Source organism: Delphinus delphis, chromosome 4 (assembly GCF_949987515.2).
Source record: "Delphinus delphis chromosome 4, mDelDel1.2, whole genome shotgun sequence".
Taxonomy (NCBI): Eukaryota; Metazoa; Chordata; class Mammalia; order Artiodactyla; family Delphinidae; genus Delphinus; species Delphinus delphis.
Window position 1 is genome coordinate 46971221 of NC_082686.1, and position 26228 is coordinate 46997448.

A 26228-nucleotide genomic window follows, 5' to 3' on the forward strand; every position below is an offset into this window, starting at 1 on the left:
CACCTCCTAGAGAAATGGAAATAAAAGCAAATATAAACAAATGGGACCTAATGAAACTTCAAAGCTTTTGCACAGCAATGGAAACCATAAACAAGACCAAAAGACAGCCCTCAGAATGGGAGAAAATATTTTCAAATGAAGCAACTGACAAAGGATTAATCTCCAAAATTTTTAAGCAGCTCATGCAGCTCAATAACAAGAAACCAAACAACCCAATCCAAAAATGGGCAGAAGACCTAAATAGACATTTCTCCAAAGAAGATATACAGACTGCCAACAAACACATGAAAGAATGCTCAACATCATTAATCATTAGAGAAATGCAAATCAAAACTACAATGAGATATCATCTCACACCAGTCAGAATGGCCATCATCAAAAAATCTAGAAACAATAAATGCTGGAGAGGGTGTGGAGAAATGGGAACACTCTTGCGCTGCTGGTGGGAATGTGAATTGGTACAGCCACTATGGAGAACAGTATGGAGGTTCCTTAAAAAACTACAAATAGAACTACCATATGACCCAGCAATCCCACTACTGGGCATGTACCCTGAGAAAACCATAATTCAAAAGAGTCATGTACCAAAATGTTCATTGCAGCTCTATTTACAATAGCCCAGAGATGGAAACAACCTAAGTTTAGTCCATCATCGGATGAATGTATAAGGAAGATGTGGCACATATATACAATGGAACATTACTCAGCCATAAAAAGAAATGAAATTGAGCTATTTGTAATGTGGTGGATGGACCTAGAGTCTGTCATACAGAGTGAAGTAAGTCAGAAAGAGAAAGACAAATACCGTATGCTAACACATATATATGGAATTTAAGAAAAAAAAATGTCATGAAGAACCTAGGGGTAAGACAGGAATAAAGACAAAGACCTACTAGAGAATGGACTTGAGGAACTGGGGAGGGAGAAGGGTAAACTGTGACAAAGCGAGAGAGTGGCATGGACATATATACACTACCAAACGTAAAATAGATAGCTAGTGGGAAGCAGCCGCATAGCACAGGGAGCATAGCACAGGGAGATCAGCTCGGTGCTTTGTGACCACCTAGAAAGGTGGGACAGGGAGGGTGGGAGGGAGGCAGATGCAAGAAGGAAGAGATATGGGCACATATGTATATGTATAACTGATTCACTTTGTTATAAAGCAGAAACTAACACACCATTGTAAAGCAATTATACTCCAATAAATATGTAAAAGAAAAACAAAAAAAACGTTAAGGAAGAGTTACATGTACAAATTAAAAAAAAAAAAAATAGAACTCAGGCCCATCGGACCTACTGAATCACAATCTGCACTTTTACAATCTCCCCAGTGTACTTGTGTACCCATGAATAGTTGAAAGGTACATTTCTACCTCGACATGTCTTTTCTGTCTGAGAAATACACGCTTTTTATCCAATTTGATGTAAATAAAACACTCAAAAATGCAAAAAAAAAGTCCTACAATTCACAAATATATATTGACTACCTATGCTATGCTAGGCCTAGCATATATAGTCAATATATATTTCTTTTCAGCGGAAGAAAAGGTTAAGCCTTCAAGGAGGGAGCAATTAATTTGAGGAGAAAATAAGTGAGTATATGTAATAAAATAGTAAACAGTGGAAAATGTCTTAAGTACCAATTTCCCTGGGAGGTTCAGAAAAAGGATCAGAAAACATTTCCTAAAGAAGGTGGTTCTGAAGTAATAAAGAATTTGAGCAATTGTCCATATTGATCTGGCAACCGGTGCTCCATCGACCATAACATAGAAGATGAAGAGCTGAGCGCACGGATATTGTGAAAAGCAAATTTTTTCCCCTAGCTGAAGCACAGGGTATATAAATGAAATTGTAAGTGAAGACTGGGCTTGAATCTTGGAGTGGGGTCTTAAATGCCAGAAGATGAATTTGAATTTTTTAATTGAGGTATAGGTGATTTACAATATTATGAAAGTTTCAGGTGTACAACATAGTGATTCACTATTTTTAAAAGTTACACTTCGCTTATAGTTATCATAAAATATTAGCTATATTCCCTGTGCTGTATAATATATGGATTTCTTTATAAATAGTGTGGTGTCACTAAAGGTATCTGAACGAAGACATGACATAATCATTGCTGGGTTTAGGATGACTGCTGTGGGAGCAACAGGCAGGTGATTTGGGGATAGGACGTGCCAGTCTAAGGTCAGGAAAACTGTTAGCCCTCTTATCTCAGACAAACATTTTTGCCTGTCAAATTGGAGTTTTTCATGAAAATCTTAGGTTATATAAGATATAACTCAGCAGGAAACATGGGATTTATTAAAATTGAACATGAGGTAAATATTAATAAGAGCATAAGAGAGTAAACCACAATTAGAAAGAGTGGAAGATAGAAAATAAAGCAGAATTACGAATTATTCAGCAAGGGAGCTCTAGGGTCAAGACATTCCCATTTTTTAGATAGGATCAAAGATGGCACATGGTAAGAGTGAACTACACTTCTCTATTACCTTGGAAAGCTTTTACTTTTCCACTCTTGAGTAAGAAAAAAAAAAAAATCCCTGGACTATATTTCTCCCTCTTCATTGCACTGCCCCCGTGAGAGAATTCCTACAATGAAATTTTTCAAGAAACAGAAAAAGAATGGAGTGACTTAAGGTGTCACTGGTTATGGGGAGGGTAAGAGCTGGAAAAAGGTTCAGAGATCCTAGTAAAAGTCTATTAGTTTGAGAAACTACAAAGAACTATAATAATTTAGTCTATATTGAAAAGGGCAATCAAAGTTTTCCTAACTAAAAAAATAAAGAGGTGAAGCACGAGGGAGAGGGAAGAATTCACAGTGGGAGAAGAGTAGAGAGCTTCTTAGGAAATCAAATCAATGTATTTGGACATCAAGCAAATCTGGCACAAGAAATAGAATTTTCAGAACCTGGGGCTCTATGTGGGCTGGTTACATTTACATCAATCAAAAGGAGAATTACTACTTGATTCAGAAGAAGAAAGTTAAAAGGCCTCAAGGTTTAGAGGCTGATGGCTAAATCTGGGAGACTTCTGCCAAGTCCTAGACCTAGAGAGACAATGGTTACTGTTAAGTGACAACGGTATATTCCACCTTTGGGGATTCTCTATCTAGAATACAGACCAGGTTTAATGTTGGGGTGTGACCCCCTTGTAGCAAACACTGGACTAATGTATTATGAGTTCTTACTCCTGTGCCTAAAATTGAGCACGTGTATCATTGAATATCAGGTTGGCTTCATGGGCATGTTGAGTAAGAGAAGCATCTACCAACTAGTACAGAGCAGGCATCTAAAAGGTGAAAAGAACTTTAGAGAATGCCTAGTTAAGCCTCCTTATTTTACATACAGACCCTGAATCCAAAAAGGATAAAACATCTGCCCCAAGTTTTCATGGGTCATTAGTGACCCAGCTGGGACTAAACCCCATATTTCCTGACTCTGTGTCCAGTGCTCTTTATAAAGCCAGCGGGAGCTGTGAGGCAGTCATCTGTGGGATCACCGGAGTCAGTCAGCTCTCCACCATCTGGGCCAACAGGGAAACAGTGACTCACAGAATCCAAAGTTCCTTTGGAATGCAAGAGAGGTGTGCCTTTCTTCTGTGCTCTGAGCCTTTTCAATTTTTGTAAATAAAACCCTACTTTAAATGTCCTAGGAGAGCTGGCAATTGTAAGTGCCTTGCGGTCCAAGATCATATTTGGTGATACTTAGCAGAAGCTTAGGCTGCTGACTGGTGGGTCATTTGATAGATGGTGAATACATTTCTGTACATCGAACTTCAAATCATCAGTGATTTTTGTTTAGCCCCAAAGCCATGTTCATTTGCATTTTGATGCCCTCAGGAGTGGCAGGAAAAATTGGACTTTGAAATTTGCCAAGGGTAACACACAGGAAATAATTCAAAGTATTAAAAAAACCCCATAGATGTGATGGTATAGTTTTTAATGCCAGGGTCCACTGTTTCCTAATCCAGGAACATTGAAAACGCAAGGATCTCTACATCAGACCTATTATCTCGGGACTGATACTTTTTGACAACATTAAAGCTACAACAGGTGAAGAAAAGACTGGTTCCTCTGACACACAGAGCAGCTCCACCCTTCACATTAATCCCATCTATCATCCTGGCCACACCCTGGGAGAATTCTGCCTTCCCATCTTCTTACAGTCACCCAGGACACCGTAGGGACACTCTGGGTGAGAACCACCATTGCTTCTGCCACCTCACCCAGACTTCCAAGTCTGCAGGACACAGACGCTCTGTTTTCTCTGTTCCTAAGTATGCTAATGGCCCTGGACATACTGGCAAGCATTTATATGCAAAGCTACTATAAAGAGCCTATTCAAAGAAAAGTAAATTCTTAATAATATGCCATTTCCATCATACCATTCTACTGCTCAAAAGTCTTCAATGACTCCTCATTGCCTACAGTATACAGTTCAGACTATGAGGTGACATTTAATGCCTTCCCCGGGCTGACTCCATCTCTCCTTTCCTGCTGCTTAGCTTCATTGTTCTGCTACACAGACCCTTCACTTAAGTCATGCCGGCCATTCACCATCGCCCAAATATTCCTGTGCCTTCCCTAGTTGTATACATTTCCTCCCTTGTTGTACTATTCATCACTCATCTATCCCAATGTTACTTTCCACAGTTAGCTCAAATGCCAGCTCCTCCCTGAAGTCTCTTTGCTACCCAACTCTCAGGAATTTCATGCTTTTTTTTCTTCCATGAGAGTAAATCTACATACTTGTTTTCCTCTGCTTTGAATACCCCACACTGCCTGTATCCATTCTTAATAAATATTTGTTAATTGAATAATTCTAAATAAGAAAAAAAAAAGCTTCCATTTTCAAAGCCCTTTAAAATAAGGTAATCATCTGTAGTTGTTATTATATTCACACAATGGAAACTTCAGAGCCATCTAATATGTTGTCATTGGATTCCTTTCTTTCTACAAAAGACCAAACTAGGTCATTTCAAACCTAAGTCACTTTCAAGAGATTCTAGAAGGGCACTCTAAGAGTCAGCAAAGAGATCACATTCCTGGATTCCTGACTTGTTGTCCAGATCTGCTACTGAATCAGATTCAGGCAAGTGTGAACTGGAGAAACAAACTAATCTTTAGCACCATCCAAACAAAATGAAAGGAGCTCTTTTGTTACCGTGGCTGGACATTCAGGTTTGAAAGGAGGAAGTGGTGGAGGAAAAAGGAAAAGAAAATACAGCCATCAATTGCCTTCCCTTTGAACGTGCTTTTCTTGCCTTCTCTGTTTCTTTTTTTCACAACTATGTGATGGAACTGGAATGTTTGGAGGCATTAAATCAGAACTGAAAAGATGATTTGCTATAACCTGATGAGGCTATCTACTAATACGTTTATCACTCAGACGTGCCTCTAACTGGGTCCTATTTAGTTTGCCCAGAAAACATTTCTTTGCTAAATTATAAAGTTCCAGAAGTGGTACCTTCCCTGTAAAATCCCATTTGGTTTCAGGGGTCAGCCCCAGAAGAGTCAATGCAGTTTTATTTCTAGGTCCAGTTACAAGGGTTGTTCATATCATAGACTTCTTTCAGTGGATTTAGCCACGTTCTCAAAACACAACATACTATTTCTGAAGAGGGTCTAGAGATGAAAAATTATACCTATTAAGGCAAATAATTAATGTCATGAAACATCATGAGTAACATTCGAATAACTGTTCTAACATCAAATTTGTGTTTATGACAAAGAACTTAAAATTTTCATCTCATACATCACTAATCCTCCTTCATACCCTGGGCACATGGGAGTCTACGACTCCCAGGTGTAACCAATTGAGAGTAAGCTTAGTTACAAAGAAAGCAATTGAGACTTTGAAGTCTAGAGGCAGACAGATGGAAATATGAATATGTAAAAACTATGTCCAGTGTAACCTTAACACATATGGCAGCTAATATTACTATTATCCAAATGCCACTTTGGGGTATTTTCTTAATGGATTTCTTTAAAATCCTTTTACATAGTTGTGGACCTTTTAAAACCAATGGTTCTTAAAGGGAGGAGGGTACTTTTGCCCACTGCCCCCCCCAATTTGGCTAAGTGTAGGGACATTTTCAATTTTCATAACTCAGGGAGAAGGGTGCTACTGGCATCTGGTGGGCAGAGGCCAGATAAGCTGCTCAACATCCTATAATGCACAGGAAAGATTCTCACAAGAAAGAATGATCTGGCCCAAGATGTCAATAGTACCCAGTTCAACAAATCCTGCTCTTGGCCATCATTTTTCCTTCTCTTGGAGTCTGGTAACACCCCGTCCCCCCAAACCCCCTCTCCACACACACAAAGACATCAGGACCTAACCTGTGACCGGGCTAGGTGTTCTATACGGTGGTCTGATGCGCAGAGTGCACATGCTTTGCAAGATCACCAGCTGTGGCTCCCCCTCTTGTTAGCCTGAGCTAATTGCTTAACCCTTTGAAATTCCTTTCTTAAAAAACGAGAAAAAAAAATCTACACAATATGAATCATACCTAACCTCGTAAGGTTGTGGTGAACACTGAATCAAGTTTTATATATGCATATATATAGCTATACATATTGTATAGTTATGTATCAATATTTTCAGTAAAAGTTATTTCCCTTATTCTTTTCAGCCCCACCCATCCATCTCCCGGTCCCTCCCCGCGCCTCCCCCCCCCCCCCCCCGCCCCCGCCGTCAGTGTCCCTCATCCCCTAGGGTTCTCAGGTTCTCTGAGGGTTCTCATCCCTCAGGTTCTCTCTTTTAAAATGCCTTAAGTCCTTTGGTGGCAAAAATCAAGCTTGGACTAGGAAGTGAGTCACCACTCAGCAGCTAAAGGAGTTTGTTTTTCTTTCTCTGAATGTACTTCTTAAGAATTTCAGCCTGATCCTTCAGCCTCTTGTTGGTTGAATCCTCTCTTAATGTTTAAGACACACAAAGAGAGAGCTATGGCACCAAGACGCTTTCCAATTGCTAGGAATGAAAGTTTTTGAAATACCGAAAATAACCAGAGGGCAGAGAGCCCTGAAATCCTGTTACATAAGCAGATGTTGGAGGACCGGGCTGGTTTTGAGGTTCCTTTCTCCAAACGCCAATCTCCGCTGATCCTTTCCAACCTTTGCTGGATTTGCCTTAATGCTGCAGAGAAGTCTCAAGAGGGGCCTCTGGATGCTGCTCACTACCGGCAGCACCAGGAGAACTTGCTTGTCAAAAAGCACAGCCAGGAGTGTTGAGTGAAGGGCCGGGTTTTACCAGCGGCCGGTGGGAGACAGGGGCTTCGGGGCGCAGCGGGCAGCGGGATCGCGGCCGGCGGGGGAGACCTCTGCCCCGCGCTCCGCCTGCTCTGCGTCCCCCAGCGCCTGGGATGTGCCACTCCGACGGCCAGCTTCCCCGCCTTTCCCTCGCCTATGAACTCTTCAGTAGCCCTGAACCGTTATTTAGCTTTTCAAATTCGCAGAAAACACCTTTTGTTATCACGATCACCCACGACTCCCGCCCCCCACCATCATCAAAAATGTCATACAAGGGCTTCCCTGGTGGCGCAGTGGTTGAGAGTCCGCCTGCCAATGCAGGGAACACGGGTTCGTGCCCCGGTCCGGGAGGATCCCACATGCCGCGGAGCGGCTGGGCCCGTGAGCCATGGCCGCTGAGCCTGCGCGTCCGGAGCCTGTGCTCCGCAGCGGGAGAGGCCACAACAGTGAGAGGACTGCGTACCGCCAAAAAAAAAAAAAAAAAAAAAAAAAAGTCATACAAAATGGAAAATAATCCATTTCCCCTTTCCTTCTATATATTGCTTGTTTGACTGTCTCTGTCTCCTATTCATTTTCTCCCCAACCCTCTCCCTGTCTGTGGGCTACATCTCTTTGTCTATATCTATTTCTCTTCGTCTTCTCTCTCTGTCTCTCTCTGTGTCTCTATCTCCCTCTCTCTCTCTCTTTCTCTTTCTCCCTCCCTCTCCCGTTTCCACTGCTTCCTCCACTCCTGCACCCCCCCCTCTCTCCCTCCCTCCCCGTCTCTCCTCCCTCTTTCGGGCTCTTTGCTCTGCCCTCCCCGCCCCTCCCCAGAGAAGAGTGTCCAGCTCCCCCCGGGGCTGCTCGCCCGCCGCTCCTTCTCTGCCCACCTACTGTGAGGGGCAGCTCCTCCCACCTGCGCATAAAAGCCAAGTGCATGTTACCAGCAGCGGATCAGAGCACTTTCCCGGTCCTCTCCTGTGGGAGCCCCCGGCCTCTCTTCTGGATCTTACGTGCTCAAGGTAAGATAACACTTCTGCAGGCATCTGACCTACTAGGGGTTGCTTCGGGGGGAATAAATTTCCTCTGGTCAACATGCTTACTGTTTGGGTAGAGCTGATTCTTACGGATTCCAGATCAGCTGCTCCTTTAAACCAGCAACTGGTTTGAAAACAAACTTCTGTTTGAACGGTAGAATAAAAGTTCATTTGGGGCAGAAACAGCAGCATAAATATTGCAAAAACCTTTTCTCCTTCTAAATCACTTTTCCCCTTTTGCCGGCTGTTGCGGAGGTTAAAGTGTATCTGTTGGGGTGCTTTCCTGACCGTTTTTCATTGTAAATATTTCACATATCAGTGGGGCAAGGAAAACTTTGTCCCATTGTCAAAAATGTACTTTAAAAGAACACAATGAGTTTCCTAAAAATAGCACAGTCAAAGGTCTGCTAACAATTTTGCAATGTTTTCCAAACCCCCAAGACAGCTTCTGTGAGTCCTTTAAAAAAATATCTTTCCAGGTTTAAGTGCTTGGAAAAAATGATGCGAATGGGTGCCCTTTGCACAGAGACGGTAATCAGGTGGCTGTTAGATAGGAAAGAACAAATCCAAATTGACAAGCTGGGGCACAGTGTGAGAGCGCATAGCTATCTTTTCAAGACGTCCTAAAATGAGAATTGTGTTGGAATAAGAAAGTGTATAAAAGAACTTCATGAATTTCTATACACACACCTGAACATAAAGCGTTTCAATGTGTTTCACAGTCAGAGAAGAATACAGGCCAGATTATCCAATACCTCTGTTTACACCAGAGGGTTGTAAAGAATGATTAGCTAAGAAGCCTTTGGAAGTTTGATCCCTGCTTGTCACCCTCTTTTCCCTCATCTAGTAAAAATTGACCTGATTGGCACCCGATTCTTGCAGAGGTATCATCTTTAAGCTACTCTAATTTTTAAAGACTTCAGTCTTTACCTTCTGATTTCTGAAGTCTGAGAATGAGTGTTGTGCACCTGTGAAAGGAAAAACGTCTTCCGCAGCTACTTCTGGAAAACCAGACACTTGGTCCATGAAGTCTGCCTTCAGAATCTGTGGGCTGTGTGGGATGAAACTCTTTCATGTGGGAGAAAAACCCTCTTCAAATATTTCCTCTGGGGAATTGCAAAAGGCTGCTTAGAGACAGCAAACCAAAGCTGGCAGTCAGGAAACCAAACCACTATTTCAGCCCTCAAGGTTCTTAAAGTAAGAGAGGAAAAGTTTTACTTTTTTTTTTTTTTTTGGTTTGCTTATATTGTTTCACTTGAAAGGGGAAAACTCCAAAGATGTAAAAAATTCTTCACTATTAAAGAAAATAGAATCATTAGAAGTCTAACTGAGGGTCTTCCAAACCTTTCCTCCTTGTTGTTTGCATATCAAAAGAAATAATAAAGGTATTTTAAATGCCTATTTGGCACAGAGAGGATTCAATGCTATTATTCAAATGAAAGAGTCATATGTAAAACTTTCTGTCATGTGAAATTTTGCTTCATTGGAAAAAAATTATTGCTAGGAGTGCGGTTTCCTTTAAGAAAATGATATAAAATTACTATTGGCCATGATAATATGTGACCTGAGCATATTAAAATACCTTTTATCTTGAGCCACAGTGCAGACTGCTTGCTTCATATTTGCAGTAAGTGGGTAATCAACCATGACAAGAGCACAGGTATGGGACCAGGCCAAACCAAGTATGTGGTATGTCCAAGCTAATTCCTCTTTTATGTTAGTGCCGGACTCACACCCATCATCACAAGGGTGAAAACACACTGCTTCATTCACCAGATCCCCTTGAGGAAAGCTATCTTTTCTGGGAGGAAAAAAAAGTGCTGCTAGTGTAAAAGAGCTCCCTGTTATTCCTAAATTTGGGGATGAAAAGTGTTCTCCCACGGTTTGCTTCTGCTTTTCCTGGCAGTTAATCCACTCTACCGGCTATGAACCATTTAACCGTAACTGCCTTCCCCATGTGCCATCACATTCAACACCCTAAATAACTGGGTGAGATCATTCTAGGCTGCTTATGATCTAACTTTCCCAGGGGTCTTTACCAGACACTCAAAGTGATGCTTTCTCCACACTTTCCTTCTTAAATGTATAGAAAAATCAGTGGTGGGGTTTCATGGAGTTACCCCAATGTCTCTCCCTTTGCACAGGATGTGGAGGCATGAGTCTCATCTATGCCATTATATAGCTGCCCCCGGATTGGCTTCATGGCCATACCTACCCAGTACCATTCCAGCAGGCTTTGAGTGACTCTTTTAATGTTTCTCATAAAAGAAAAGATAAGCAGCTGCCTGTTTCACTAGAGACACGGGGAGAGCGCTCTGTTGATGTTGAGGGCCTGCTACACTTAGGGAGACACACATTTCAGATCTTCTGCTATTCCCAAAATTATAAAACAATATTCTTTCAATGATCAGAAAGTATACCCCACCTTAATTCCATTTGTGAAACAAATATCAAGGAGGGGAGGATGGGGGTGAGCAGAGAATTGAGAGAGAAGCTGGGCGGAATCACTCCTAGGAAGTACCCCAGAAGAGAAAGATCAGAATCTCTGTTACAAATGCAGCTGCTGTTTGCTCTTATTTATGTGGAATATGGGGAGACACTGAAGAGCAAAAATCCGTATCTGCTTTTGTTTTTTTTCCTTAAATCAGTGAGAGTATTTCCAGTAATAAGTTAAGATCCATCTCTACTATGTCCTTCTCTAACAGAAGAGAACAGCTCGGTTCTAAAGACCAAAATGATTTCAGGTCTGCCCCACATTAAAACCCACAGAAATGGAGCTTCCCTAGTGGCGCAGTGGTTGGGAGTCCGCCTGCCGATGCAGGGGACATGGGTTCGTGCCCCGGTCCGGGAAGATCCCACATGCCGCGGAGCGGCTGGGCCCGTGAGCCATGGCCGCTGAGCCTGCGCGTCCGGAGCCTGTGCTCCGCAACGGGAGAGGCCACAACAGTGAGAGGCCCGCGTACCGCAAAAAACAAAACAAAACAAAACAAAATGCAGAAAACCCACAGAACTTTGCCAGTTATAATTTTAAAAGCTACATTATGAATATAAAAACCTCAGAACATATTTTTAACTAATGGGTGGTTCACATCAACAAATCCACCCCTAACTCTCCCAAAGGGCCCCATGTTCAGTAACTACACACAAGTTAGAAGTTACAGGCAGCAGTTTACTCCTTCCTATCCATGGTCTTCCACTTTGATATGGCAACTTGCAGCGCTATTGAGATGCAGCCGTATTTCCCAACCTCTGGTACTCCAAGTATCCCTCTGAAAATCAGGTCTTTCTTCAGGCCTTGGCTTTCTTCTCTTCCACCAGGCCCCCATAAACGTACATATGCATAATTCAAAGAAGGTATAGATCTCCAGACTAGAGTGCACTCTTCTGAGAGTTTCATTGTTCTAGCTGTTGAGTGAAAAGAAAAAAAAAAAAAGAGACAGAGAGAGAGAGGGGAAGTTAAGAGAAGAATGAACACCCTATGGAATTTAGAGAATCTTTCATTTTAACATTGTGTAAAAAGAACCCCTTACTACCCAAAGCATCTAGAAATTTAAATTGAAAAAAAAAAAAAAGGGCCAGATTACAGGTTGTTACAAAATGCTAAGGATATAATGAAAAAGATCTTCCAATGACCTGGCAGTCATTGACATCAGTTTATGCCCCACAGTACCAAATTAGAGCTCTGCTAGACTTCCCCTTTGCAGAGACCCAAGGAGTGAAAACTGGGAAAGAATATTAACCACATTTCAGCACCAAGAGAGAAGCCACTAATTAGACATTCCACTATCACTTTGGTAACTATGTTTGCTGTTTAAGGAAGGAGGTTCTTAACAGTCTATCCTCAAGCAAATGGATTTGCAGCAAGAGGGCTAAAGAGGGTCACACACAAGGTCGGAATGTCTATGATCTGGGGGCCCTATGAACACAAATACACAAAGCAGTTGGAACTGCATGGAATCAGACTGAAGTGAATGAAACAAAAATGTTCCCAAGAACTGATCATAGAGTAATCAGCTAAAATAATAATGAATTCTAACTTCTCAATGTAACAAAAAGCAAAAGCACCTCAGGACACCCATAGCTGACTATGTAAAACATTAAAACACACAGATGGTCCACTTTCAATCTCCTCTATTAATTTTGGGCTCACTTCTATTGCCCTTCCTGGAAAACAAAAGCTGTCCTTCTCTCCTTCAGCACAGGGTTTGCAGATGTGGTCATGCCCCTCTGTGCTACCTCCTTTTTTTCTTTCAGTGGAAGAAATCTCTTTTCAATGCTTATAGATCAAGTTTCTGGAGTACCACTCATAGTTGTGTCATTTCTCATTATCAAAAGTCTCATACTTCTCTTAAACAGGATGTAAATTTTCACTCCAACAAATAAAAAGGCTTTACATTTTTCTAAACCATAATTCATATACCTAGAAGAGAGGTAATTTAAACTTGCTACATGCCTCCAAACTGAAATGAAGTTTCTAAGCATTTTATTTATCTAGGCCCTATTCTAACTTCTTGGGGTTTAAAAATTTATTTAGGGAATCACACAGTATAAATGCTGGAAGGATCCTCAGAGCTAATTTTAACTAAAGTTAATTTTACAGATGAGAAATGTCAGAGAGGCTGATGTCTTGCCTAAGATCACCCAGATGTGTGTAGGAGAAGCAGGGCTGGAGTTCATATAGCCAAACTCTCTGATCAGCACTCTATCTGGAATAACTATAATGTGTCTTCCCCGTATAGTGTGTATCTAAGATGTTTCTAACTATGCCGAGAATTCTGTTGGAACATAAAATATAGGATTCTCAGAAACCATAACCTGGTAGAGGTTTGGGGCTGCAACTATACCTCTGCAGAATATTTGGAAACACTGATACAGCCCCTTGTGAAGAGTGAAATCATTGTCACCATCACAGGGACCTTGTGTGTTTTCTTCATTCCAGGGTCTGATACATAATAACTGCTTGGTAAATCTGTGTTGAGTGGGTGAATGAATGAAAAAAAAAAAACCAAAAAGCCTAAGTATAAAATATCCATATTTCTTAACTCCTTCCATAAAAATCCTTATGAGTCTATAGGGACTTAGAGAGACTCAAATCTCAAGTATATCAAATTTAAGATTCCTTTGTGCTTTAGGAAATGTAGGAGAGTTCATTTAGCCTTATCAATGGCTAAGCCCTTTCCCTGCCTGCAGTGTTTTCACTAGTCCTTACATTTGCCCGAGTTCTAGAAATAGTACTAATTTTTGCAGCAGGCTTAAGATCGAGTTCCAATTTCTATGTGGCAGAAATAATGTATTATTTTTATGTGATGATTTACAGAATAACCTTCCTCCTCTCCTACCACAATGACAGTGTGTTGCCAATATAGCCACCTAGCATCTCCCCAGGTCTTTAATGAGAGAAAGGGCAAGATATGCATAATGGACCATCAGAGGAAACTTTGAGGGACATACTGGTTGAGGGGTGTAGGCATGAGAAGTGTTATGACACAGGGGAGGGGTCATCAAGGGGCCAAGAGTATAGAGAGAGGATAGTGCAGTTAAGAGGGTCCATTCCTCTGAAACAGAAGAGGGAGAAACTCTGGAGAGTTTTGAGGTGCTAGAAAAGAGACTTTTAATACGATCATCTGAGCTAAGACCTACTCAAAGTTTTGGGAGGTGAAATCCTCTTTGGGGCAGGCTTCTTTCGGTGTAACACCATTCAAGGACTGCCTCACATTGGTGAAAGCTTTATATGCTTTACATCTATTAAAACTCTTCTTAACCCTTAACTGGACTTCCAGTTAAGAAAGAAAAGAGACCTCATTGTAGACCTGACTCTGACCCAGAGTACTAACTCCATGGATGTCATGTCATCAAAATGTTCTCTGCTAAGATAGCAATACAATTTTTAGGAATACATAAAGTTACCGCAATGTGGAAAATGATAAAGGTAGAAAAGAATATTCTTGGATGTTTTCTAGAAAGAAGTTACCCTGTGGACAGATGTTACCCCAGATGCTTGTTCACTTTCCTGTGAAGCATGCCTGACAATTGCGTATCTTTGAAACAGTCACTGTGTTTCTGAAATTGACTTATTGTGTGTTAAAATTTACATGGTCTATGACTAAGCATCCTTGTGAAAACATAGTTTTAAGTAAGTCTTTCTTGAAGACTGTCTTTCTTAAGCTCTCTTGATGTGTTTACATCTCAGGATGTTTAGCCGTTGGCATCATTTGATGTGCTGAGGTTAAAGACAACTAGTCACTTCATGTACTACTTTTCCAACTCTAACTGAATAGGCCTGGGTGCGGGTGTCAGCTGTTGGCTTCTCCAGGAAATAAAAGGTATCAGCCTGTTGGGGAGCTTCTCCAGTCCTCTCTGTTAGCGAGATAAAATAGAAATTCTGGGCCATCATTAAGGTTTCATGTATTAGGGCAACTATGGCTTGTTTATGCAGATATTTCACTACCCAGTAGCAGAGTGGCTAAGCCACAGCTGTCCTCAGTTCAACAGGAGGACAGCAAACTTTCAGAGCTGGTTGAAGGGCGTTGTCCAGGACAGCTGGGAGATGTTTTGTCAGCTCTCATCCCATTTACTGTGTTCCTCTATCATGCCACGTGCACGCTAAAGATAAATCTAAATTTGGTCCGTAAATTCAAAGTGATGGCTGCACATTATTATATTTCCTTAAAGATCTGTACTTAACAATTGTCCTGTCTTAAAGTCCAAAGGTCATGGTGTTCATCAGTGCTATAAATGCAAACAAGTGGCCTCTTGTTAAAGGGCAGACACAAGGTAATGCCAAGGACTACATGAAGGGAGACGCTAGGTAGGGCTAAGAATTTGTGGCTGAGGCGGCCAAGACTGTTGAGGTTGGAACAATGAGGGAAGAAAAGGGATCTGCAGTAAAAATATGCTATTGGAGTCACAACCCCTAGTCTAACATCTTGTCTAGTTCCCCACCTAGCTCCCAGTTGATTCCAGTCCCCTGCTGTTCAAATGAGTGGGGAGGGAGGTTATGACCAGTAGAGGGAGCCAGGGGGTTGAGTGTCTCAGGATAGAAAACTGACTTGTTCCCAGAGGGAGCCTTTAGATTTGCATTTTTCTGATAAAAGGCAGAACAAGGTGTCCTTTTCAACCAGTGGCTAAAATGTACCACAGGAGTATATCACATTGTTGGTTTTCTTTAAAAAAAAAAAAAATCCCAATTTAAGCCTCTACAAATAAATCACCTGCATTTCAGCAATGCCAGAAATGTCCAGGCTTGTAGAAGTCTAGTTGAAAGAAAACCAAGGCAATCTTAGAAAACTTTCCTTCCAAGGCCACCACCAGCCAAGACTAAATGCTCAGTTCAGTAATAAATAAACCACAGCAGCTGGGAGTCAGTGAGAGACAAGTGCAGAGAGAGCAGAGAGCCGAGAAGATCTCATGGGTTCCAAAGGGAAGCCCCAGTGTCCTGCCAGGACCAGCCCCTGGTCACCAGGACAGGGGAAGGGAAATGCAAGAAAGATGGAGGCGGAAATGGGCCAGACAGGCTTCTCCAATCGAGATGGCCCAGAACCTGCACTCCAGGATCCTGGTCTCTCCAGGAGCAGCCAGAGCGTTGCCTAGGCCGAAGTGAATACCCTTCAGTTGAACAGTTCCATTGCGCAGTGGTGTGGGGATGGCTTGTTAAGACTTGAGACAATTGCGTGAATTCAGAACGCTCTGGAGGATAGAGATCAATTAGGACCATTAAAAAAAATCCTTGGCATACCAGGGAAGGGCCGCTTGCTTTGTAAAAATTATGACATTCACAGGAAAACAGAGCAGTCCTCTCTCTAAGACTATTACTGATCTCAATAGAAATGAAGCTGTGAAGTTCGTATGCGTGTGGCCTGAGAATCCCGTTTCAGAAAATCTTCAGTGTTTTAATTCCCAGAACACCTTGCCTCATTCTGAGGCCTTGATCATCTGTGTGCCTTAATTTATTTATCTTAAATAGAAGAACCATTCTCAAATAACCACTCTCTTTACCATTTAGAGACACTAGAGGTCTTGCCAAGTATTTTACAGAATGGTGCTGCTTACGCATACACACATAGTAAACGGATTGTACTCACGATACCTGGAGAGGGCTCTTGGTATTTATTCAGAACCAAGTCGAAAGGGAATACAATTCCAAATAAGCAGGCAACTCGCCAAGATGTACCAAGGGCATTTTTATTTCTTAGAGTACCAAGAACAATTCTGCATGTCTCAAGGGGCCAGATAAGGTCAAGGGTAAGTAGAAAAAGGAAAAGAAACAGTAATTAAACTATGACTTAAAGAGTCTCCAGAGGCCTATATGTTCCCCTATCCATATTTGACACCAGTCAACAGATAATTCCTCATATAGAAAAAAAGGTTTTGTGATTTTAAAATTCTATTTTAACTGGAGAAAGATATTTTTAATAATGACGGTTACATTGTATAAAATCTCTGAATGTCACTGCTTCAACATTCTCCAAAGTGTGTTTCAAAAACAGTAATACCTGGGATAGTAAAGCATTTATGCAGAAAAAGGTTCTGTGGCCAAATAAATTTTAGAAATACTCAATGAAATAATATGACCAATTTTATTCACTGCAAGATTTCACAAAGAGCTTAATATGCTCTGTATATTTTCATTCTTCAAAAACGTTACAGTAAATAGTGTGCCCTCAACTTGTTTGATGACAAAGCTTCCCAACTTGAGAGCATCTTCCTGGTATTCTATGGTACGGCTTGGGAACAGCTTAGGAATCACTGTCCTATTTCATTATTTCAATATCTACTGGGACATGGTATTTTCAGTGTTGCTAGTTAATATGTAATACACATGGAGTGTCAGTATATATTATGTGCTATGTCAAACCATAAAATAAGAAACAATCCCAGTGTGATTTCCAAACCCAACGGAAAAGGGAACAAAAGAAACAGATGACTATGTCTTGGTCCCATGGCTCAGTTCTTTATAATAATAACTGCAGAAATGTCAGAATAATTTGTTCGTTACATTCAATAGGTGAGAGAGAAAAAGGGGGGTGGGGAGTGATAGGAAGAAAGAAATATAAAGGAAGGAAGGGAGGGAGGGAAGAAAGGAGGGAGGGAGAATATTGGATAGATTGAAATGATCTCTTCCTTCCCTCATCTTTCCCTGTGTCTGGATATTGTTACAAATAGAGAAGTGGCCAAGAATGAGCAATAAGTCAGTAAACAAGAAGCCCAGATAATTTCATGAATTAGCTCAACAATCTCTGAGCTGATAATTCTGTTTCATCATAACCACCACTAATTAACCAAGATCATTAACCAAACATCTTTCTTGAGCATTTACTTTTTCACCATCAAAAGGGAGCTAATTCCTGGAATAGGAACACACTGATATTCTAGTATATCTTGCTACATCGGATATTATTTGTTTACCTGTGACACTCAGACCTCCTGCCCCCACCAAATTGACTATATCTCTTAGGGCCCTACTCTGGGACTTCTCTTTTCCCTTTACAAAGATAATGCCTGGAGGCCAGTATCCCAAAGGCAGTGTGGTATAGCACCCTCTGCTTTAAGAAAATAAATAGCCCACAGTCATCCAAGGGAGAAACTCAAACTCATCATTACTAGTTATAGTAATAGATACTATCTAGTAACGTACTGCTCTCATTATCTCTGTTCCTTACATCAACCCTACAAGGATGGAATTACATTCCCAATTTAAAGATGAGAAAAATGGAGCCTCTATTTGGTCAAGCAATTTGCCCAGGCTCACACAGCTGGAAGTGGCAGAGCCAGGACTCCTGTCCAGGTCATGCTCCAAAGCTCATAGTTTTCCTGCTTCTTCATGGTGCCTCTCGTGAGGTCTTGTCATATCTTAAAAGGAAGAAAAAATACTGACTCCCTCTGTCACTACCTCTGACTCATAAAGAAAGTGAGAGAATTCCAGTGGCTCTGTTCCTAGACACTGCCAACCGGCTCAGCTTTTTGTTTAACACTGTGATTTTAATTTCTTTTTTTTTTTTTTTTGTATTTTTTCCTAAAAGCATGCTGCCATTTCAGAGCCAAAGAAGTAAGGGCTGTGTGACTAGAAAAATAAACAAAAAAAGCTATCAATTCTCCCTAGGGTGATTTATAAGGGCTAAGGTTTCTCCATAAATTCTCCCCAAGTGATCCCAAGTTGCCTGGCATGAGGCTGGGAAAAAGAGTGACAAGCTAGCATGTCATTCCTCGGGCAGGAGAAATTCCCATGATTATATGAGAAACAGACGAGAACAAAGGCACTATGGCATGTTAAACAAACTTGAATCCAGCACCCCATATCATTCTCTTTGGCGTTACTCTTACTATATTCCATACCCAGGTGATGAGAGTGAAGACAACTTAACTGAGGTCCCAAGCCACGTGAGTCACCTAGACAAAAGTCTGTGTTGTCTACACCGGCTGCTTAACCTGTCTGAGCTTGTACAGGTGTCCCCCGCTTTCTTAAAGTTCACTTTGTTCCACTTCACTTTTACGAAAGACCTACATTAGTTCTTGTTTTCGCTAATGAAACCCAGAGGATTTTCACTTTTATGGAAAAAAGCGAAAAGCAAAAATATCACCCAGCATCCCTTTTGCAGCACCGCCAAGCTCCTTCCTCAGGAACGACACTCAGCATCAAGCCACCATGGCTTTGAACTGTGTCTGGGAGCACGTGTGCTTCATCTGGATTTATATTTTGCATCTATTAACAAGATGTGTCCCAAGGTGCTTGCTTCTTCGCTTTACGCCATTTTGCCTTATGAAAGGTTTCATGGGAATGCTCTGATTTTGGAGAGCAGAGGAAGCTTGTATATAGAAAATAATATACTTCGAGCCCCTCCTTTGTGCTGTGCCAAAGACAGAAGAGGAAACAAGGTCTAGCTCTTTCCACGTGGTCACATTCTGATGTACTTCTTTGCTTGTGTACTGGATCTTCCCTCTCTGCCTGGAGCATTCCCCATTTGATCTACTGAATTTATTTGTACTCCTCCTCCAAGATTCAGATCAGGAAAAGACCCCCCCTCTGAAAAGACCTGCCTATACCAGGCCTGTCTTGTCTGCATGTGAACCTCCCCAGGCACCCTAGTACTCTGTGCACAGCCGTGTCACGGCCATGTCCACGCTGTAATGGCATTAGCTAATTTTTTGTATGAGACAGTGAGCTCCTTGCAGGATTCATGTCTTGTTTATCTCGGTGCCTACAATGCTTAGCACACAATAGGAGCTTAATAAATGTTAAAGGAAAAAAAGGGATGTGGGAACAAAATGTAGTGATGGTAAATGAGAAGGCTCTAAATATGCTTTTCTCTATCCCCATAAATTTTTCCAAGAGATACATTCTCATGCACACTGCTGTGCACGCATGCACACATGGTGTTACTAGGCTCAACTCTGTAGCTAACCGTGAAGCACAGGATGAACTCCCATTAGTAGGCTAATATTAACTATAAGCCATCTGTGTACCAAATTACATGAGGAAACATTATTTTCTGGGTAGTGCCACTGTCCCAGGACTGTCAGTACCCTACTCAAAACCATTCAGTGGCATTAGAAAACAGGACTAACACCTTAGCTTGCCAGCCAGTCCCTCTGTCTCTCACCCCAATCCAGCTTTCCATCTTCATCCCTCCCCAGCCTACACCAGGAATTTGACCTAAGCCAGATGGACTACTCTTCCCCTAAACATTCTTTTCTCTTTTCTCTTTTCTCTACTGAATATCCCCTACTGCCCTTTACGCTTGTCAAAATAACCATAAATTCAGGTCCTATTAAAGTCTTCCTAAACATTGCCACCTGCATTGATTTTCCCCTATTCTCAACTGACAAGCAGTTATTATAAATGTCACCTATGTGTTGCCTATACCCTGTATTGAAGAAATCGGGGCTGTCTACTAGAACTTTCTGCAATAATGGAAATGTGTTATATCTAGGGTAGCCACCAGCCATATATGGCAACCAAGCACTTGACATGTGGCTAGTGCAACTGAGGTACTGACTTTTTAGTTTATGTTTTTGTAACCTCTTTAAATTTAAAATTAAATACACACATGTGGCTAGTGGCTACTGTACTGGACAACACAGAATATTTAACTTTTCATGTGCTATGTCTCGTATCCTCGATGACCATATAAACTATTGAAAAAAATTGAATAAGATGCTTTTTTTGTATCCCCAGGGAATGCCATGACCACAGTAGTATTCATTAAATATTGTGTTCAATGCATTACTGGCTACTGGGTCTGTCTCTAATAGCTATAGTCTCCTAAAGAAGTCCTCTCCCCTACATATAAAATTTTAATAAAGTAGCACAGATTGTATTTGCTTTTTTTTTTTTAATGGTTTAAACTCACTTAGAATGGCACTATATCACTACCTGGATCCTTTAGCACTCTACAAACGAAATAAGATGAAGAATGATTTGAACTGAGTCTCTGAAAGAGAAAGTTCAATTATTCATTACTATCTCATTTTTTTTCCTCTTTGGGGGGAAACATGTTTTAAATGTTTTCTAAATATGTTTCAGACCTGCTGAGACATAGAATTGCTTCAATTTTCAATATGACCTTTTCTACAGAAAAAGACTGTCCCCAGGGACCTGAAACAAGCTCAGCCACCAGATTTTTGCTTTTCTCTCCCCCTGAAGCCCCATCACTTTCTGAAGGAAGGTGGTTCTCCATCACAGATTTTCCCAGGGTATTCTTGTCTCTATATCTAGTGAACAACCTGAGCCTCTTTGAAGAACCTAAACCTCTACCAGCAGGTCAGTGGAGGTCACAGGTCTTTGGAATTTGAATGATGTGCCCCTGGCACTTGCTGGCTTACCGATGGCCCTTCAGGAATCATCAGGCCAACAGACCAACCACCCAATAAAATCCCATGCCTGGCAAAGCCAAGAGCAAAGTGATCAAACAGTCTGGCTGAGATTAGATTCTGACTTATTAATAAGCTTTCAGAAGATAAACCAGAATGTGTCTCTAACAGCAACAGTTTACAGGAGATGTTTAATGATTTTGGAGGTGGGCCACACCACATGCCTTCCTTCTGACTCAGTGAAGACTGGGACAAGGGCAGAAGAGACGCACGAAGCCAGGGCAATCCGCTGTATCTTTTCCATTCACAGCTAAGTTTATTTGGAGTGACTGGAAAAACATTCAATGAAAACTGTTTTTCTTTAACATCTTTATTGGAGTATAATTGCTTTACAATGGTGTGTTAGTTTTTGCTGTATAACAAATTGAATCAGCTATACATACACATACAACCCCATATCTCCTCCCTCTTGCATCTCCCTCCCAACCTCCATAACCCACCCCTCTAGGTGGTCACAAAGCACTGAGCTGATCTCCCTGTGCTATGCGGCTGCTTCCCACTAGCTAGCTGTTTTACATTTGGTAGTGTACATATGTCCATGCCATTCACTCACTTCATCCCAGCTTAGCCTTTCCCCTCCCGGTGTCCTCAAGTCCATTCTCTATGTCTGTGTCTTTATTCCTGTCCTACCCCTGAGTTCTTCAGATCCATTGTTCCTTTCTTTTTCTAGATTCCATATATATGTGTTAGCATACAGTATTTGTTTTTCTCTTTCTGACTTCCTTCACTCTGTATGACAGTCTCTAGGTCCATCCACCATGCTACAAATAACTCAATTTCATTTCTTTTTATGGCTGAGTAATATTCCATTGTATATATGTGCCACATCTTCTTTATCCATTCATCTGTCGATGGACACTTAGGTTGCTTCCATGTCCTGGCTATTGTAAATAGAGCTGCAATGAATATTGTGGTACATGACTCTTTTTGAAGTATGGTTTTCTCAGGGTATATGCCCAGTAGTGGGATTGCCGGGTCGTATGATAGTTCTATTTTTAGTTTTTTAAGGAACCTCCATACTGCTCTCCATAGTGGCTGTATCAATTTACATTCCCACCAACAGTGCAAGAGGGTTCCCTTTTCTCCACACCCTCTCCAGCATTTATTGTTTGTAGATTTTTTGATGATGGCCATTCTGACAGGTGTGAGGTGATACCTCATTGTAGTTGTGATTTTCAGTTCTCTTATGATTAGTGATGTTGAGCATCCTTTCATGTGTTTATTGGCAATCTGTATATCTTCTTTGGAGAAATGTCTCTTTAGGTCTTCTGCCCATTTTTGGATTGGGCTGTTTGTTTTCTTGATATTGAGCTGCATGAGCTGCTTGTATATTTTGGAGATTAATCCTTTGTCAGTTGCTTCATTTGCAAATATTTTCTCCCATTCTGAGGGTTGTCTTTTCTTCTTATTTATGGTCTCCTTTGCTGTGCAAAAGATTTTAACTTTCATTAGGTCCCATTTGTTTATTTTTGTTTATATTTCCATTTCTCTAGGAGGTGGGTCAAAAAGGATCTGTGATTTATGTCATAGAGTGTTCTTTCTATGTTCTCTTCTAAGAGTTTTATAGTGTCTGGCCTTACATTTAGGTCTTTAATCCATTTGGAGTTTATTTTTGTGTATGGTGTTATGGAGTGTTCTAATTTCATTCCTTTATATGTAGCTGTCCAGTTTTCCCAGCATCACTTATTGAAGAGGCTGTCTTTTCTCCACTGTATATTCTTGCCTCCTTTACCAAAGATAAGGTGACCATATGTGTGTGGGTTTATCTCTGGGCTTTCTATCCAGTTCCATTGATCTATATTTCTGTTTTTGTGCCAGCACCATACTTTCTTCATTTCTGTAGCTTTGTAGTATAGTCTGAAGTCTACGAGCCTGATTCCTCCAGCTCTGTTTTTCTTTCTCCAGATTGCTTTGACTATTCGGGGTCTTTTGTATTTCCATACAAATTGTTAAAATTTTTGTTCTAGTTCTGTGAAAAATGCCATTGGTAGTTTGATAGGGATTGCATTGAATCTGTAGATTGCTTTGGGTAGTAGAGTCATTTTCACAATGTTCATTCTTCCAGTCTAAGAACATGGTATATCTCTCAATCTGTTTGTATCATCTTTAATTTCTTTCATCAGTGTCTTATAGTTTTCTGCATACAGGTCTTTTGTCTCCTTAGGTAGGTTTACTCCTAGGTATTTTATTCTTTTTGTTGCAATGGTAAATGAGAGAGTTTCCTTAATTTCTAATTCAGATATTTCATCATTAGTGTATAGGAATGCAAGAGATTTCTATGCAATACTGTTGTATGTTGCTACTTTACCAGATTCATTGATTAGCACTAGTAGTTTTTTGGAAGCATCTTTAGGGTTCTCTATGTATAGTATCATGTCATCTGCAAACAGTGACAGCTTTACTTCTTTTCCGATTTGGATTCCTTTTATTTCTTTTTCTTCTCTGATTGCTGTGGCTAAAGCTTCCAAAGCTATGTTGAATAATAGTGGTGAGAGTCGGCAACCTTGTCTTGTTTCTGATCTTAGTGGAAATGGTTTCAGTTTTTCACCACTGAGAATGATGTTGGCTGTGGGTTTGTCATATATGGCCTTTATTATGTAGAGGTAAGTTCCCTCTGTGCCTACTTTCTGGAGGGTTTTTATCATAAATCGTTGTTGAATTTTGTCAAAAGCTTTCTCTGCATCTAATGAGATGATCATATGCTTTTTCTCCTTCAATTTGTTAATATGGTTTATCACACTGATTGATTTGCATATATTGAGGAATCCTTGCATTCCTGGGATCATGTTGTATAATGTTTTTAATGTGCTGTTGGATTCTGTTTGCTAGTATTTTGTTGAGGATTTTTGTTTCTATGTTCATCAGTGATATTGGCCTGTATTTTTCTTTTTTTGTGGCATCTTTGCTTTTTGGTATCAGGGTGATGGTGGCCTTGCCAAATGAGTTTGGGAGTGTTCCTCCCTCTGCTATATATTGGAAGAGTTTGTGAAGGATAATTGTCAGCTCTTCTCTTAATGTTTGATAGAATTCGCCTGTGAAGCCATCTGGTTCTGGGCTTTTGTTTGTTGGAAGATTTTTATTTTCAATTTCAGTGCTTGTGATTGGTCTGTTTATATTTTCTATTTCTTCCTGTTCAGTCTTAGAAAGTTGTGCTTTTCTAAGAATGTGTACATTTCTTCCAGGTTGTCTATTTTATTGGCATAGATTTGCTTGTAGTAATCTCTCATGATCCTTTGTATTTCTGCAGTGTTAGTTGTTACTTCCCCTTTTTCATTTCTATATCTATTGATTTGAGTCTTCTCCCGTTTTCTCTTGATGAGTCTGGCTAATGGTTTATCAATTTTGTTTATCTTCTCAAAGAACCGCCTTTCAGTTTTATTGATCTTTGCTGTCATTTCCTTCATTTATTTCTGATCTGATGTTTATGATTTCTTTCCTTCTGCTAACCTTGGGGTTTTTCTGTTCTTCTTTCTCTAAGTGCTTTAGGTGTAAGGTTAGGTGTTTATTTGAAATGTTTGTTGTTTCTTGAGGTAGGATTTAATTGCTATAAACTTCCTTCTTAGAACTTCTTTTGCTACAGCCCGTAGGTTTTTGGTCATCATGTTTTCAATGTCATTTGTTTCTAGGTATTATTTGACTTTTTCTTTGATTTCTTCAGTGATCTCTTGGTTATTTAGTAGTGGATTGTTTAGCCTCCATGTGTTTGAATTTTTTACAGATTTTTTCCTGTAATTGATATCTAGTCTCATAGTGTTTTGGTCAGAAAAGATACTTGATAGGATTTCAATTTTCTTAAATTTACCAAGGCTTGATTTGTAACCCAGGATATGATCTATCCTGGATAATGTTCCATGAGCACTTCAGAAGAAAGTGTATTCTGTTGTTTTTGGATGGAGTGTTCTATAAATATCAATTAAGTCCATCTTGTTTAATGTATCATTTAAAGCTTGTGTTTCCTTATTTATTTTCATTTTGGATGATCTGTCCATTGGTGAAAGTGGGGTGTTAAAGACCCCTACTGTGACTGTGTTGCTCTCAATTTCCCCTTTTATGGCTGTTAGCATTTGCCTTATGTATTGAGGTACTCCTATGTTGGGTGCATAAATATTTACGATTGTTATATCTTCTTCTTGGATTGATCCCTTGATCATTATGTAGTGTCCTTCTTTGTCTCTTGTAATAGTCTTTATCATAAAGTCTATTTTGTCTGATATGAGAATTGCTACTCCAGCTTTCTTTTGATTTCTATTTGCATGGAATATCTTTTTCCATCCCCTCATTTTCAGTCTATATATGTCCCTAGGTCTGAGATGGCTCTCTTGTAGATAGCATATATATGGGTCTTGTTTTTGTATCCATTCAGCCAGTCTATGTCTTTTGTTTGGAGCATTTAATCCATTTACATTTAAGGTAATTATCGATATGTATGTTCCTATTCCCATTTTCTTAATTGGTTTGGGTTTACTCTTTTAAATCTTTTCTTTCTCTTGTGTTTCCTGTCTAGAGAAGTTCCTTTAGCATTTGTTGTAGAGCTGGTTTGGTGGTGCTGAATTCTCTTAGCTTTTGCTTATTTGTAAAGGTTTTAATTTCTCTGTCAAATCTGAATGACATCCTTACTGGGTAGAGTAATCTTGGTTGTAGGTTGTTCCCTTTCATCACTTTAAATATGTCCTGCCACTCCCTTCTGGCTTGCAGAGTTTCTGCTGAAAGATCAGCTGTTAACCTTATGGGGATTCCTTTGTATGTTAATTGTTGCTTTTCCCTTGCTGCTTTTAATATTTTTTCCTTGTATTTAATTTTTGATAGTTTGATTAATATGTTTCTTGGTGTGTTTCTCCCTGGATTTATACTGTATGGGACTCTCTGTGCTTCCTGGACTTGATTGACTATTTCCTTACTTATATTAGGGAAGTTTTCAACTATAATCTCTTCAAATATTTTCTCAGTCCCTTTTTTTTTCTCTTCTTCTTCTGGGACCCCTATAATTTGAATGTTGGTGCATTTAATGTTGTCCCAGAAGTCTCTGAGATTGTCCTAAATTCTTTTCATTCTTTTTTCTTTATTCTGCTCTGTGGTAGTTATTTCCACTA

At 40.4% G+C, this 26228-nt stretch overlaps 1 protein-coding gene across 3 annotated transcripts in view; it reads left to right on the forward strand.

The window, feature by feature from the left end:
* The first annotated feature begins 8150 nt into the window (after positions 1 to 8150).
* COL8A1 (collagen type VIII alpha 1 chain) overlaps positions 8151 to 26228 on the forward strand; it is a 156523-nt gene continuing 138445 nt past the window's right edge. Inside the window, exon 1 of one of the 3 annotated variants that reach the window (XM_060010533.1) lies at positions 8151 to 8256. The gene's annotated coding sequence lies outside the window, so the exon portion shown is untranslated. The remainder of the gene's footprint in view (positions 8257 to 26228) is intronic. The other 2 variants (XM_060010532.1, XM_060010534.1) reach the window with 2 other exon arrangements.